Here is a 16666-nt window from a genome sequence, read left to right as displayed (position 1 = left end):
GCCTTCATTTTTTTGCGGAATGTGCTTTATCTTAATGTAATGCCTAAGTTCACAGATGATTCCCTGCTGTGAGGGTCTGTGTCGGATGTCACCACCTGTTGACAGGGTCTTATTTACAAACTGAAGAACATTCTCCATCTTGGTATATATGCTGACTCGAGTCCATTCCCAATTCTGAGTCTTTAAAGAGGTTACTTTCTGCCAGCTTTCTTTGCTAACTGCCTCCCTTGAGTTACTTATTTCTCTGGGAAAGATTTACCTTTCTCTTGGCATGGCCTTATAGCTTTCTGTTTCTCTTTGAATACTTTCCGCTTGCTTCCTCCGTGTGCTGCATTATCTCTTTACTGCAGAATGGAGGAAGTATGTGAGAGTTTGTTCCAACAAATACATTGAATATTTACTATATCAGGTACTGGGTTAGGTGCTGTGTGAAAGAGTAACTTTCAAATTTAATCTAAGTCGAAAGCAAATTCCACTGTTATGCTGGATCATGCTCACCTTGATCTTTTCTGGGATACATCTCTGATTACCAGGGCTCAAACACTAGCCCTTAATAATTTTATGCTGTTTGGTGAGGGGAGGAAGTGGCTACACAATCACCAAGGGCAGACTTCTACACAAAAGACATGTCAGAGAAAAGTTATTGGTTATAGATATGTTGATTATGTCTTCCAATGATCATTTCTTCCCTTCCTCTCCTTGCTAGATAAGTTCTCTCCATAGCCCAAAAGGGAGAACCTTAAGTTCTATTAGGTGCTGTTGCTTTCCATAACAGATCACATTGGATATGGATTCTTGACCCAAGATATGTCCACCCCATTTAATATACAGACTTAAAGACTACTTTAGTTATCTTGGGAACTTCAATGGGAAAGGCAAGTATTTGTGACTACTGAGAACTACATTTTTTGGGCCTTTGTTATGGGCCAGATGCACACATTTCCAAGAAAGCCACTGTCATAGGTAGAAAACATAAGAATTTATCTGTCTGAACCAGAGATCTGGGCACAACGAAAGGTCTCTCAATTGCGAAAAAGAATTCTGAACCAAGGACTTAACCCCTTACTTGGGTTTGAAGTTTGGCTTTATGCTATGTATGTGATCCAGAAATATTTGAGATAAGAGACTGACATAAAAATGTGATTTTGGGTCCTATATCAGGAACCAAACACAAAAGTCTCTATTTAAAGTCACATTCTCAGCCCAGACAATACAGGATCCCCATAAGGTCAGACTGTAAAAGAACTTATCCTCCCAAGTTACAAAACATGTTAGGAAACAATCTCTCATAATAGTCAACTGATAGAACATACATCAAGTTCAGAGTCTTGGTAATTTCCGATAATAGAGCTATTACATAGGGACTATAAGTATGTTTAAAATGATGAGAGACTTAAATACGAAACTGAAAGACATAATAGTGTACCATGAAAAAAGAAAATGTAGATTTGAAAAAGAAATAAAAAATCCAGAAGTAGTAACTGATCATTAATTTTAATAGATTAGATATGGCTAAAGAGAAAATTAGTGCATTGAAAAAGAGATCTAATTCTAATTCAGAATACATCATAAATACATAAACATATGAGAAAATAATTGAAGAGATGGCATATATAATTAGAATAAGAGTTTCAAAAGAAGAGAATAGAGAATTAAGGAGAAGAAATATTTCAGAAAGAAAAAGACTGTGGCTCTAGTACAGTGGTTAAAAGATTAGACTCATAAGATTCAGGAAGCCCAGAAAGCCATGAACTGAATGAATAAGTATAAATCTGAAACTTAAGTCCACTGTAATGAAAATGCAGACCACCAAAATGTTCTTAAGGCAATTAAATAGAAAAGACATATTTCTACAAAGGAAGTATGACCAGACAGTCAGCAAACTTCTCAACAACAACAAAAGAAGCAAAAAATTATAGAGATAATATATCCAAAACTGTCATTTCTTATCCACTTAAAGGATTATTCAGCAACAAGCATGAAATTAAAAAGAATTTGTTAGGTACCAAAGGCTCTCTTCTAGGACTCTTTTATATACATTTTTCAAATAGAAGAAAACTGAACAAAGGAGAAGGGGTGAAATGCAATAAGGGATATTAAATTATAGCAAGAATCACAGAAAGTAACAATAATACTGGGAAGTTGTTAGAGTTTAAAACAATGTAGCACTGAAATATGTAAGACTGGTTGGATATGATTGACACTATGCAGATTGGTTGGTGGGTAGAGATCTTTATTTTATACTTTTTGAAGTATGTGGGCTAAAATTGTAAAGGTGGCATCTAAAAGGTAGCATACAAACATTCACATCTGTATAATAGGGAAAGGGAATAAACAAAACTTGATCAGGGGCAGGGTAAAAGAAAGCAAAGATCACATATAACAAATTAAAAATAGAGCCCCAAATAAGATGGCAGAGATAAATCCTAAATAAATGTAAATGGACTAAATGTGTAAGTTAAAACACAAAGATTGTTAACGTGATTGAAAAAATAAAAATTATGTGGCTTATAGGAGACTCATCTAAAATCTAGGGCAGAGAAAAGAACAAAGGAGAAGAATAGAAAAAGATCTATTAGACAAAAAAAGGGCAGGGGGATGAGTTACATTTATACCAGACTTTAGGGTAAAATTTATGATTAGGGATAAAGATTGTTTTTAAAGTATTCATCAGTTCTAATATGTACTTAATGACAGACTCAAGTAAAAGGCAAATATTGAATTCTCAGGAAGGACAGGCAAATATACAATCATAGTAGGAGATGTCTTAACACATCTCTTCAGATAGGCAAGAAAAATTTTTAAAAAATAGTAAGGAAAGAAACTGAATAAATCATTTGTGGAATGATAATGACAATTGTCCAAACAGTACATATGGTTCAGCTCAAGTGTTTTAGGGTTCTTCTATCTGAAATTCATTTGAAAAGGCAACCTTTCTGCATGACAATCTCTTATGGGAAGGAGGGAGCTGGATTCTCTGACCCTTATTCTAACCTGTACAGGACTCGCTTGTGCGAACAAGGCCCTTGCTGGCTTTGCCTCCAGGAGGGGGTGATTTTGGCATGTGAATACTGCTGACTGTTATGTAACTTGGGTAGGATTATTTTTTCCTTTTGCTTTTTAAATGAGTACAAGCAAGTATGACCTCAAGATTCTTCACACACAGCTGAGGCAGCAGAAAATCACATACATTAGTTAAGGTTCAGGTTAAACTACTGTCACGAAGACATTGAAAAATACAGTGGCTCACATGAGATTGTTTTTCTCCCACAGAACACCCCAGAGGTAAGAGGACGGCACCAGGCAGGTAGGTGGCGCTGCTCCTTAAAGCCATCTAGAGTCCCCTTATTTTGTTGTCCTCATCTTTATCCCCTCATCTGCATTCCAGTCCCCAGAAAGGGCAAACAGCTCATTTTTTAAAATGTTGCCCAGAATATTCACACAGGTCACTTCCACTCAGGATCTCTCAGGAACTTAGTCACATGGCTGCTGTGAGGTGCATGGGGGCCTGGGAAATATTTTCTCCAGCACAGCAGCCATCTTTCTTGCACCTCAGTGTATGTGTGGGGAGGGGGTGTGTGTGAGTGTGTGGTGTTATTCAATTGCCAGAGGTAGGAGATTTAACTGCATGGCAGAAGAAAAACAGCAATGTCTGACATAGCATAAAACTTTCTTTCTAATTGGGCCTCCCCGGTGGCGCAGCGGTTGAGCACTGGGTTGCGAAGGTGCCTGCAGCCTCTGCAGCACCAGTTCGATCCCCGGCTGCTCCCCGGTCACCGGAGGAGGGTCCCACATGGCGCGCAGACCTCTCCTGCCGCCCGCTGCTCCCCTCAGCAGTATACTTCGGTCCTTCTGCCTGCTCTGCTCCCCGCTCTGGCTCTGGTGAATTCTCTCACCCTCCCGCGCTTCTGACTGTACCCAGTGCTGGTATAAATAAATAAATAAATCTTTAAAAATTAAAAAAAAAAAAAACAACTTTCTTTCTAATCATAGCTGCACTCATTACATGGGGGGACATTGGAACCTCTAAGCACCTCACTTTTACCATCTAAAAACCACTATTGTTATTATTGTTGTTAGTAATAGCAATCAAGATGAAGAGAACCAAAGTAAGGGCTCTGTGAGCCCCTGGCTAGTTACTGCCCCACTGCACAGACCAGCACCCCCAGCCAGGCACACAGGGCTAAGGGCACTGAGTGAGGGGTACACCTACAGTTGGCCTACTCTTTCCTTTGGCTGATATCCCTGGAGCCCCTCTTTCCTTCTCCTGATTGTCCCTATGTCCTCCCTCATCTCCCCAGTGGAGGGATTCTGCAGATGGATGGACTGTCACCTGAAAGGTGGGGGCAGACCCCAGATCCCTGTGTTCTTGAAGGGAAGATGGATTAATGAGTCCCTCTGAGTTGTCTCTGGGCTGGAGCCCAGTTGTCTCTGGGCTGAGTTGGCTCTGGCTGGGAATGTCCACCTCGGAGAGAGAGGCAGGTGGCTGCAAGTCTTTGGTCATGCTGCCCTGTGTGTGACCTGTGAGTCTTTGTGCCCAACAGTGCAGGTCACATGCTGAGCTCCTCCCAGGAATCTGATTGTTTGCAGTTGTAAAGTGCAGAAGCTGGGATCTGTCTGAGCAGAGGGTTAAATCACAGAGTGTTTTACAAGGGCAGCTATAGGGAATGTCTTGTTTTCTCCTTATATGGCTATTTTTCTCAGTCCAGAGTCCCACGGTGTGTTTTACGTGGTTGAAATACACAAATGGAGTCATAGTCTTAGCCAAACATGCTATGTGGCTTTAAAATTAACAAGCCTCTCTCCACTTCTATACCCCTTACACACAAGCATAAGCACAGTTTCCATTGAGACTGTGGAAAGATACTCCTTCCTTTTTAGCCAAAAATATTTCATGGGGTGTATTTCTACAGTTCCATTGCTTTATGCATGAGAAATATTTCTTTTGATCAAAGTAACTTGCAAACATGTGGGTCAAATTTAAGTATCAAGTTTTTAAAGAGTAGCCACTGTATAGGAAGTGCTACATTAGCTATCACTGGGTGTACAGGCAGAATGGCACACCAAATGTTAAAACAGTCAAAGGAAAGATGTTTAGTGATAGTTCATGGGCACATTAAGAAAAACATCAGAAGGCAGCATGCAGAGAGTGAGTGTATGAGCTTGCTATGAACAGCAAAGGAATGGAGAAATTTGTTTAGACTAGTATGGTCAGGGCAGGTTTCTTGGAAGAAGTGAACTGGGTTTGAACTAGATGGATTTGGTTAGGTCAAATGGAGTGGGGGAGGTCTTTTGGGTGCAGGAAACCTGAGGGTAAATGCAGAAATAAGAAGATGCAAAGACTTTCAAAGAAGAGAGGCATTTTTAAAAACTCCATTAAGAGATTGTAGAGCAAATGGTTTAATGTAGGAGAAAAAAGAATTCAGGTGGCAAAGGTAGATTGAGGCTGGAGAGTCCTGGGAAGTCAGGCTAAGGAGCTGGGAATTTTATTGCATGGGAAAAGTTGATTTGAACCAGTCCAGATACCAGAATTTTCAATAACTCAGACATGTAAAATAATATTTTTTTTTTTTTTGGCCAACTTAGTGCATATGACTTAACTGAGAAAATTACAATTAGAATAATTAAGAATTAAGTTTTTTTAATACTCATTGTTTAAGTATTAAAATGAAACTCCTTATTGAGATTTCCTTAACAAATGAGAAAGGCAGACTTTATTATTGAGTAGAATTCTTGGCCACACCTTCTGGAACACAAACTGTGCACTCAGGTTTTGTAGGGAAAAGATGATTTATCATTTTTCATTCTTTGTGTGCAAAAGAAAAATTTGGAGAAAAAAATCCAGCATCAGATTAAGATCCAGAAACATCACATTTTGAGCAAATTTGGATGAAATTTTGTATGTTAGCGGTATTTTGAAGATAAAATCTGGCTTGGGAATTATGTCCCCAAAAGTCCACTCTCTGAGTGTCGTTCAATCTTCATTTCATTTTTTTTTTAATCAGAGATAGAGTTGAGATTATTGTCTATTATAAATGTGGAGAACATATAAGAAAATGTCAGAATTTGAATTTGAATTCCCAGACTCAATCAGATTGTTGTGGTACAGCAAGAGATGGGAGCCTGGAGTGGTCCAAGCAGCAGCCTTAGAATAGTGAGTTGGCCACTCATGGGCTCCAGTGACCAAAGGCCCCACCATCAGAGAGACCATCAAGCTAGTCAGAGCATCTGTCCCAGCTGTGCAGGTGGGAGGTGATGGCAAGGTAACTTGGGACAAGACAGGAAAAAGAAAACCCTTTTGTAGAGGATCACAAAGAATCTGGTCTGAGAGAAAAGTGTCTCTACCGACCGAAACAGCTCCCCCACAGGCCAGGCGGTGTGAGGGCTTCAGGGCAGAGCCAACCTGAGCAAAGTCGCTAAGGGGTTGAAGGCACTTGGCTCCCAAGAGACCTCCGGCAAGTTACTTGATTTTTTATAAGCCTCTGTTTCCTTCTGTGCAAAACAAAATGAATTATAAGCCCTGAGAGTGAAATGTTATAAGGATTTGATGAGAAGATGGGGCAATCATCTGGCTCAACCCCTACATCATGACTCTCTGTTCAATACAGGCTTTGTGAATGAGTGCCATCAAGAACTATGAAGCTGGTAAGCTATAGTGATATGGAAACCTGCAACTTCTCTAGGGATGAGGGTAACATTGATGTCTGTCTAGATCAAAAGAGAAACTAAGTAGAAGTGCTTTCTTTTTATTATCATTTCTGATAAATCATTGACGATCAGACAGAAGAAACAGAGATATAACACAGACACACAAATCTGGTAAAAATTGAGTGGCTGCCTTCTGAAGACACCGTGTAATGAGCAACTCTGGCCAAGAAAAAGGCCCCCGCTGGTAGATGGCCACTTCTGGGCTTATCAAGGATGATTCAGTGATGATGCCATTTTCTTTTTTTTTTTAAAGATTTATTTATTTATGCATACAAGAACTGGGTACAGGCCAGAGGTGTTGGGGAAGGGAGTGAAAGGATTCTCGAGAGATAGATTGGGGAGCAGAACAGACTGACTGAAATACACCGCTGAGGGGAGCAGCTGGCGAGACAGGAGAGCTGCACCATGTGGGTAGCACTCTGGAGGGCCAGGGATCAAACTTGTGCTGCAGTGGCTGCGGATAGCTTCATGATGCTGTGCTTAACTCCTTGTGCCACCATGGAGGCCCAATGATGCCATTTTCTAGTTTTAAACTCCTGCTGAAGTTATTTAGTCTGAGCAAGGGGGGAATTCCAGGCTTCAGGTTATTGGTACAAGTATTGGAGTGGGCATTAAGGCAGGGAAGTATGATGAACCCAGGACATCTCTGGTACGAGATCTGCATTGCCATACTCAAGGTCACAGTAGGGTGAATTCAGAAAAGTTGGAGAGAAAAATCAGGATATGTATGTGCTATATATAATTTTCACCACCAAAATATATAGTATTTGCAACTATTTATTTTAAAAATCCTCTGTGTAATAGAGGATTTGCCCCTCATCCTTGCCCCTGCGGAGTAAAAACTATTACTGTGCATCAACATGCTGTTATAAATGCCACCTACATACCCGTATGTTTTTCTATCTATCCTTTGTTTATTATGACTGTGTATGATTCATACATTACTAACATGTATTTAGGGTGTTGAAGGGCAATACATACATTGATTTAGAAAGATTAAAGTCTCATGGGGATGAATACTGAAGTGTGTAGAACCCTGCCAGTTGCAAAGATGATGCTCAATTTTAATAAAAATCATTCTTGATTGCCCTGTGTGCTTGAACTCTTCCAGAATCACATTCTTGTTGATTTTTTTTCCTCTATAAATTCTTGAACCATATTTCTAGTAAACAGGACCAGGGTTTGGAAGTCTCTCCATAGTATCTGGTTCTGCCTTGTTCTTTTAAACCTGTATTATGTGGGCTCAGCATCAGAAAGACCACATTTGCTTGGGCCACTGAAAACTTGAAGGAGAGACAGAAGGGGAATAGCAGAAGAGGGAACTTTGGATATCAGATATGGCTATGTTCCTTATTTCTCTTTCTTGGACCTTTTTCCGTAATAGCACTCGCAGAACCTAGGCTATCTCTCCATCTCTTATAGTTAATTTGAGGATGGTTTCAAGGAATCAAAATATTGACTTAATATGGGGATGTTCTGCAAGTTTGCCATTAAGAAGGGTCAAGATCTTGCTTTAAAGAACAATGGGATGCCCTGGCACATTCAAATAAGTCCATTTTAGTTGTACTTACCCTTATTCCCAGGGCTGGGAGGCAAGACTAGCATAGGCAACCCAGCTATGAGGAGAGTGCTCGCTGCTCACCAGGGAAAACTGTGCCATTTATTCTGAGAATGTGCAGGAACAGCATTTGATTGGGAAGAGGCCTTAGGTCATTTATCTCTCACTTTTAAAATGATGAGATCGATGTGTCTCCCCAGTGGGCTGTCCCCCTTCTATTCAGCAACAATACACTACTTCTTTTCAAAGAAAAATATGCTTCCAATAAGGGGGAAGGGAGGTAGGGGTGGTAGCAAAGGGGATCAAGCAACTTTCATTGAAGGATTCATTTTTGATTTAAATATTTTGTTCTAATCTCCAACTTCCTTTTTAACTTGGCAGAATGACCAAAAGAAAAACAATGTCCCTCCCTAGTCCAGTTTACAGCCTGCCAGACCAGAGGATCCAGTTACATCTTTCAAATTGTATACGTTGGATTGTTCGATATATGTCTTTTTTCCCCCTTTCTAAATCTATTGCTCATATGCATAGGGTTTTCTTTAATGGCATGTCAAAATGGTCTTTGGTGAAAAACCACAGGAAAAGAAAAAAACAGAATGAAAAATAAAGATCAAATTTAGCTAGCTATTTAATACTTTTTTTTTTTCAGTTCTTTGAGTATGTTGTGGAAGGAATTCTCTGCAAGTGATACATCCTGTAACTGTAGGCAGATGTAATCCCCTGACCGTGACACCAGCAAAGACTTCCCTTTACATTGGAGATTTTTGCAGCCATTTTGTTTCCTCCCATAAAGAAGTGGTGCATGGGGAAGAGGTTGGTCTAGGCCCTGTGTGTTCCCTGCAATGCCACCCAGCTGGTTTTTTACAGTTCCTGGGGCACCCTGGGAGAAGGGGAAGAAACCCAGGGTGTGGGGACCTGGGATTGGAATCTGAGAGCACCCACAGGGACACTCTCCTCAGAAAGCCCTTTCTCCTTCCTGGTGCAAATCTGCCCCCCTCATTGCATTGGGTCTTCCTCAAACTCATCTCCTCAAGGACACATGCTTGGCTGGACTCTCCAAACCCAGTCTCTGCTCTTTTCAGTGCTGGCTGTAGTGTGTCCTAAGAGGCCACTGTTAGTGCTCTATTCATTCAGATTTTTACTCTTTTTCTCTGTAAATAGAAAAATCTTATTTTTTTTCTCATTATGAAGAGTGCTTTTTTTTTAGTGATGGGTAAGATATGGGTCCCACTTGTTTAATCAAACTAGGAAGGGTTGAGGTGTGTTTTGTTGGGGAGGGTGCACAGTAGCTCACTCTGAGCCAGGGATTTGAATGTAAATGGCTCATTGGAAGGGGATCCTAGAAGATCTCAGGAGAACAGTGGAGAAAGGAGAGGAGGAAGGAAAGGAGCCCACCAGAAGGGACCTCATTAAGCTAGTGGACAACTGGATTTAACTCCTGCTAGGGCAGGTTCCTCAGTATCAGCATTAGGAGCATTTTGAGCTGGATAATTCCTGGTTGTGGGACTATCCTAGCAATTGCCGAGGTCTTGCACCATCCCTGACTGGCATCCCACTAGATGCCAGTAGCAAGTACCAGCCTATCAATTGTGACAGTAAAAAATACCTTCAGACAGTGCCAGATACCCCTGGGTGGGAGCAAAAGACCTGTGGTTTAGAAATTTGGGAACCAAGGATCTCTGGGCAAGGTGCAGGTGCTGACTGTGGGAAGCCGGCCTGGTGCACTGTGAGGTAGTGAAGACTGGGGGGATGTGCCAGGGGCAGCACCTGGGGGTCAGTGCTGCCTCTTCCAGAGGCTGAGCAGAGAGTGGAGCTATCATCACTCAGTGTTGATGGTAGTCTGCAGGCCTGGCCAGGGGAGTGACCTGCCTGAGATAAAGCCAGTAGCTTTATCTCCTTCCTAACTCTGGAAGCTCACATGGACCTAGTGTCTTCTCATTCTTCACCCTTGTAAAGTTTTTTTTCCAAAAACAGGTTAGGCAAAGGCTTCCCCTAAGATATACATGTACACTGGCCTGAGGAATTGAGTTAAAAGGAGACATATTTTTCTCTCCCGGGAGTGAGGCCATTTCTCACAGTCTGCCTCATTTCTTCCTCAGATCAGTCCTGCAATACAGCTTACACACTGTTTAGGTTGTCATTATGAGTCACACGGCTAACTAGGGGACAGAGTTCAGATTTGAATGCAGCTCCTCCTATCTCTCAAGTGCATGGATTTTATAACTTCCCAATGGGTTGGTAAGGGTGAGGCAGAATATTTTAGGAGGGGCACCTCCAACACATGGAGGAATGCTAAAAAGACCAACTGAGGAGTGAAACAGGCCTGAGTGTCTGGAACTGTGAATTTTAAAGGAGTGGTGATGAATTAGAGTAATGGTTGCTTTCCTTTCTCCCAAGACTCAAGCAAGTAGAATCATTCCCAGAGACTCAAGATGCTTCCCATAGGCAGCCTCACCATCCCATTGATGCTACTCTGGAAAAGACACTCAAAATTGTCAAGTCCAGTGGACATATTTCTGTCTTCTTTCACTTGAACTTGACCTTTGGTAGAGTAAACCACCCTTTCTGGAGCTCATCTCCACAAGCCATTCCATGGGCATCCCATAGCTACCATTAAACACGGGCTCTAAAGACAACAACCTTGGCTTATTTATTTTATCATTCATGGTTTCCCTGAATTATCTAATCAAATTCCACAAGTTTAGTTACTGAATTTTTAAAAGAAATTTTATTCATGTATATAAGAACTGGGGTATAGGCCAGAGATGTTGGAGGGTGAGAGGATTCACCAGAGACAGAGTGGGAAACAGAACAGGCAGACTGACTGAAATACACTGCTGAGGGAAGCAGTGGGCCAAACAGGAGAGGTCTGCTGCGCCATGTGGGTCACCTCCCTGGCCAGGGATCGAACTCATACTGCAGTGGCTACAGATGGCTTCATAGTTCTACATCTTAACCCCTTATGCCACCAGGGAGGCCCCCTAGTTACTTAATTTAAGATTAGTGACCTGCAAGTCTATGACCTGATGCTCAGAGCATGTTGTTGTAGGGGTGGGGGAGTGTCTTAACTCAGGCTGTTATAATAAGATACCACCCCGGGTATATGAAATTAGAAATTTACTTCTCATAATTCTGAAAACTTGAAGTTTAATATCAGGGTGCCAGCATGGGCAGTTTCAAGTGAGCTTCGTCGTCTTCTGAGTTTCTGACTGCAACCTCTCCTTTTATTCTCACATACAAGAGAGTAGGAGGAGGAGGAGGGACAGAAGGGAAAAGAGGAGGAGGAAAAAGAAAATTTCAAGGAGGATGAAAGAGAGAGAGGGTGGAGGGAGAAGGAGAGAGAGAGAAAGAACAAGCTCTCCTGTGATTCTTAAAAGGACACTAATTCCATTTGTGAGGGCCCCACCCACATGAACTCATCTATTATTAATAACCTCCCAATGGCCTCACCTCCTGATTTCCATCCCTCAGCAGGGATGGGATGGGGGCAGGTAGTGTTTCAACATGAATTTTGGGTGATGCAAGGTTTTACTTCATAATAGGAGACATTTCTATCTGAATGTCCTATGGCTAACATGAACTCAACAAATCCAAGCATCCCACAATCTCCTTCCAACATCCCTTAAATCTTCCTCCTTCCTGTAATCTTTCTAGTTGGTGATCCATTTATTTATCTATCCTCTCAAGGCAGCAATCTGGGACTAAAGGACTAATCCTTCCACCCATCTCTCACCAGATAAGTCTCCTTTCACTTCCAATTTCCAATGTCTCTTAGTTCTGCCTCCTCTTCATTTCCTCCCACTGCTGCTTTAATGAAGGTGTTCTTAGTTATTCATCTCTCAAATATCATGAACACACCTCCCACGGCCTTCCTCTCTCTGCACTTCCATTGACCATTCTGTCTATAAGGCAAATGACTATCTCCATATTCTACCTGAAATTTAAAAAATGATTCCCACCCCCCTGTGAATGAAATTCAAATAATTTATACAAATATAGCAAGTCCTTTGGTACCTGGGGAGGCAGAATATCAGTGTGATTAAGAGTAAATATTTCCTGGATCCAAGTCCTGGTGACCTGGATATACTGTTTGTCCTCTTTCAACCTCAGTTTCCTCAATTGTAAATGAGGAATCAATAGTACTTATGTAAGGAATTCATAAAAAACTCTTTTAACAGAATATGGCCCATATTAAGAGATCAATAAATGTTCTCTCTCATTACTGCTTGCCTTCCCAGGTTGTTGTAAGTGTGACCTAAGGAGACACTTGTGGAAAAGCTCTGACTGACATACATCATTTCATTACTTTAAACTGTTTCCTCATGCCTCACCTGGAATGGTTGGCTCTGGACCGGGTAGGAAGTGGAGACACAGGAAGGATTAGCACATTGTTAGCATTGATGTGGTGATCAGGAGGTAAGGCCCTCCAATGGAACAGACATCTGGAGGGTGTCCAGATGAGGAATATTGAGTCTGTGCTATGAAAAGAGGTGAGTTCTTATGAGTCAGGAAAAGTACCAATTGACTCATCAGGTTTTGACATTTGCTGTGCAGCTTGAGCTACATCCTGTCCAAGAACTCACCACTCTGTGAACTTCCTTGGGAGCAAAATTAAAGGGTCTAGAGCATTCCCAGGACATACTAACTGACTGAACTGGTGGAGAGCATGTGGTGTTCTTATTGTATATAGATGGCACTTCCCATGGCCACTGAGCTGGCCAGGAATGGTGCAGGCTGGCAGGCCAGACTGGGCCTTCCATGAGCCCTCATGCTATTCCAGGTCTCTCCGGAGAGAGGGAATATGAGGGGACCCATTGGAAGGGGTTCTTTTGGAGAGTTATTTGGAAGCACTGGGTGAGGTGTGGGCAGCAAATACCACATTTCAGTATATTAGAGTTACCTCAAGGTACTAGGAGCCACATGTGGTGCATGGTAAGTGCTGTGGATAGGTAGCCTTGGCTGTGTCAAGGTGGTCAAACTGAGAAATAAAGTGCCAGGTTCTCATCTTGTCTGTCTCTGATCATCACTTCACCCACCCCCACTCGCCTCGGTTTTCTTATCTACGGATAGGATAGTTTTGTGACAATGTACAGCCATTGTCAGAAGGCCCCAAACTGAAGTTTTATGCCCTACCCCAGGAGAGCCTGGCCTGTACTCTCTCTCCCTGTTGCCCACACTCATTTTCTGGGTAAGGTTTGCCCTGGTTCCTCTTCTCTAGGGAGCTGGGTTCTACTTGCCTTGGCCATTGGGATCCTGGGGTGGTAACTCCCTGCTGTGACTAACACTTAGGTCCCATCCATTTTTCATTATTTTTCCTAAACCTAGTCCACACTGATGTTTTTAAAAAAATCCCTTTATTAATCTCCCCTTGTTACCCAGCTTGAGTGTGCCAGGAAGGATCTGAAATAAAACCCAACAGTGTCAGCAATTCAAACCCAGAGTTCTCAGCACCTACATACCCTGTCATCGTGGGATGCAAGTGATGTCACATCTTCCATCTTCTCATGGGGCTGAATGAACCCCCTCCATCACGAGGTAAAGCCACTTGTTCTGTTGGAACCTCTGCAGCCATCAGAATTGCCCAGCCCAGAGGGATCAGGCTTTCAATGCCACTTAGAGGGAGGAAGACAGGCGCTGAGGAGACCCTCCTGGTCCTGGTCACAGATTCCTGCTGCTGTTTCACTAGCTCCTGGCCAGGGCTATCCCTGCGAAAGCTGGCTTTGTGCAATGTGTCCATCCTCACTGCCCTGTCATGAGGGCTGCTTCCTGTCACTGGGCCAGTGACCACACTTCCAGTGAAAGACCTCTGGGTTTACGTATGTGTGGCCTCATTTTACTCACAAAATCCTCATGAGATACAAAATTTTTTCACAAATGAGGAAACTGAGGCCTAACAAGTTAACTTCTGACCTGTATCATATATATATGAACTTTTCTATTTTTAACTTGAATTGTTTGACTCCCAAACCTCATTTCTGGTGTTGAAATATTCTCCAGTGCTCTAGAGGCCTCCCTACATGGCTAGGCTGGTTGGGTTTTTTATGCGCTGCCTTCTAGATGATCTGACCCCTGGCTCCAAATTTGTCCTGTTTCAATTACTTTCTCTTTCTTCTTCTCTGTTCACTCCATAAGCCCTCTTCCTTAACTCCCCTTCCCCACAAGTTACATTGGGAGAGGTCATTAAAACTCAGAGTGAATGAGCATGTGCCATTAGAATGCTTTATTCTTTTCAAACAGACCATGAGCCTTTCCAGATCCCCTGCTCCCATCTCGGCTCACCATTCAGCACATTTAAGCTTGCTGCTGACAGAGGGACTTCTGTTCCTTCCTAATATCACTCGCTCTGGCCAGGAAGAGCCTGTGAGCATGTCGTTGCTGGAATGGTAACATTGCAAAGTCTTGATCTTCTGAGTCTCAGATCCATGGGAAAAACTCTTCTCAGGTTTATAGCTGGCCAGTCCTCACGGGCGGGTGGAAGTGCTGGCGGTCACAGAACTGAGGAGCTGGGAGAGCTTTTGGAGAGCTCCAGCTCCACTCCAGACAGGTGAGGAACCTGATGGTGTAGTGCTCAGAGGGCCTGGCCAGTCACCTATTGACTGAGCCTAGACCCGCGCCCAGCAGCTTTCTGAAACATCTGGAATCTTCCATCCACTGCCTCATGGTAGTGCTGTCGCAGAGATTTTGGGTGTAATGCATAGGGAGGAGTCTGGGGGAGTGTGGGCAGGTGAGCACTTCCATTTCGACTCTGCTACCTGCTCTGTGTCCATGGCCAAGCTACTGTGCCTGCCTAAGCCTGTTTCCTGTCCGAGTTGTGGGCTTGTTGTGAGGATGTGAGGTTGTGAGGTGTGAGGTTGTGAGTTGTGAGGTTGTGAGGCTGTAATTAACTTAGTAGGGTGTGTGGTGCCAGTACAGATCAAGAGATGGTCGCCTGTCTTCTCTTTCCTCGTGATCCTTGTCTGATCCTTTGCTGGTCAGCCTGTTTTCCTCTTCTTCAGTGGTGACATCAGCTGCAATTTTTTATGAAGGGAGAACCCCAAAGACTACAGTGGTGGGCTCGAGAGAACTGCTGATATGTATCTGGCACCTGCAGAGGTCTTGAAGGTGCAGTCTGCCTCATCACGGCTGCCCTTCATTTCATGAGACTTTTGGAGTCACAAGTTGTAAGGCCTGATTTCAAAGTTATTCCTTCAGGAAGATTTTTGGGTCCACGGGTGAGTGTAAACCTGGACATCCCTTTCCCTAAATGTGCTGCCTCATATATAATCGATGCATTAATTTCTTACCCCTGTGAACACTCTTATTTTAGCTGCAGGCTCACCTGGTCTTTGCTGATGGGAGCAGGGCTTGGTGTTAGTTTCTAGCACCTGTATTCTGGTCCACCAATGCCCTTCCTGCCTTCTGTACATGCTTCCCCCCTTTTTTTTTTCAGGGCTTATTGCTATTTTTCAAAATGTGCTAATTAGCCCTTCACATCTCTGAGTATATGGAAGATGGATGTGTGTCTTCTCTGGGACCCACCCTCTTAGCTGGGGTCCAGCCTGGGTAGCAGAGGTTGGTTCTATGGCTGGACCCACCATAGACAGGAGCCAGATTGAGTTGGGGGTGAAGGGAGACACCTGCTCAGGGCTCTCAGCATCTAAGCTGGTCACCCATTGTCCTGCCATTGTCTCTGCCCTCAAGGAACTCACTGACTTACAGGGAAGGATCAGTAATAAGTCATTGGTACATGGCGATGGATGTTATCAGGCCTGTGTGCATAAAGCCCAGGGTTGGAGGAGAAGAGCCTATATCTGTGGAGAGGTCAGCGAGGGATCCCAGAAGAGGTGGTATTTAAATTCTCAAGGATTAGCAGAAAAGTACCAGCTAGATGAGGAGGGGCAGTCCGGGCACAGTGAATCCCTCTAAACACCTTTTGTGTTCTCCAAAGATCCTCTTCTTTCCTTTCTCCTCAGCCACCCTGGCTGTCCCTTGATTAGTGGTGGCTGACTTTGACAGGCCTCTCACACGTCATCTCTTAGCATGGGGGAAGGAAGAGGAAGAAGACTACATATGGAAACAGCTGGCTTCAAGTTTCCAAAGAAATATTTGAACTGGCCACTTAAAAATCTCTTCCAGGTTGCTGTCTCATGGTGAAGGATCCTCCTAAGTTGGGTCAAGGGATAAGACTCACTCAATACAGCAAAAAATACCAGAAATGAAGAATAACCAGTTTCAATACTATGCATTGCATGCTGACCCTATAGGTCACCTGATGGCTATGTGGGGGTCAAAGTCACTTCTAGTTCTATGAACTTGAAGTATGATGTAACCCTCTCTACTTTAGTTTTCTCATCTGCAAAATAGGGGCAATATTGATACCTACCTCATAAAGTTCCAGGGAGGATTGCTCAGTGTGGAATA

This window comes from Talpa europaea (assembly GCF_964194135.1).
Source record: "Talpa europaea genome assembly, chromosome: 7".
NCBI classification, from domain to species: domain Eukaryota; kingdom Metazoa; phylum Chordata; class Mammalia; order Eulipotyphla; family Talpidae; genus Talpa; species Talpa europaea.
This window is presented reverse-complemented; position numbering follows the sequence as displayed.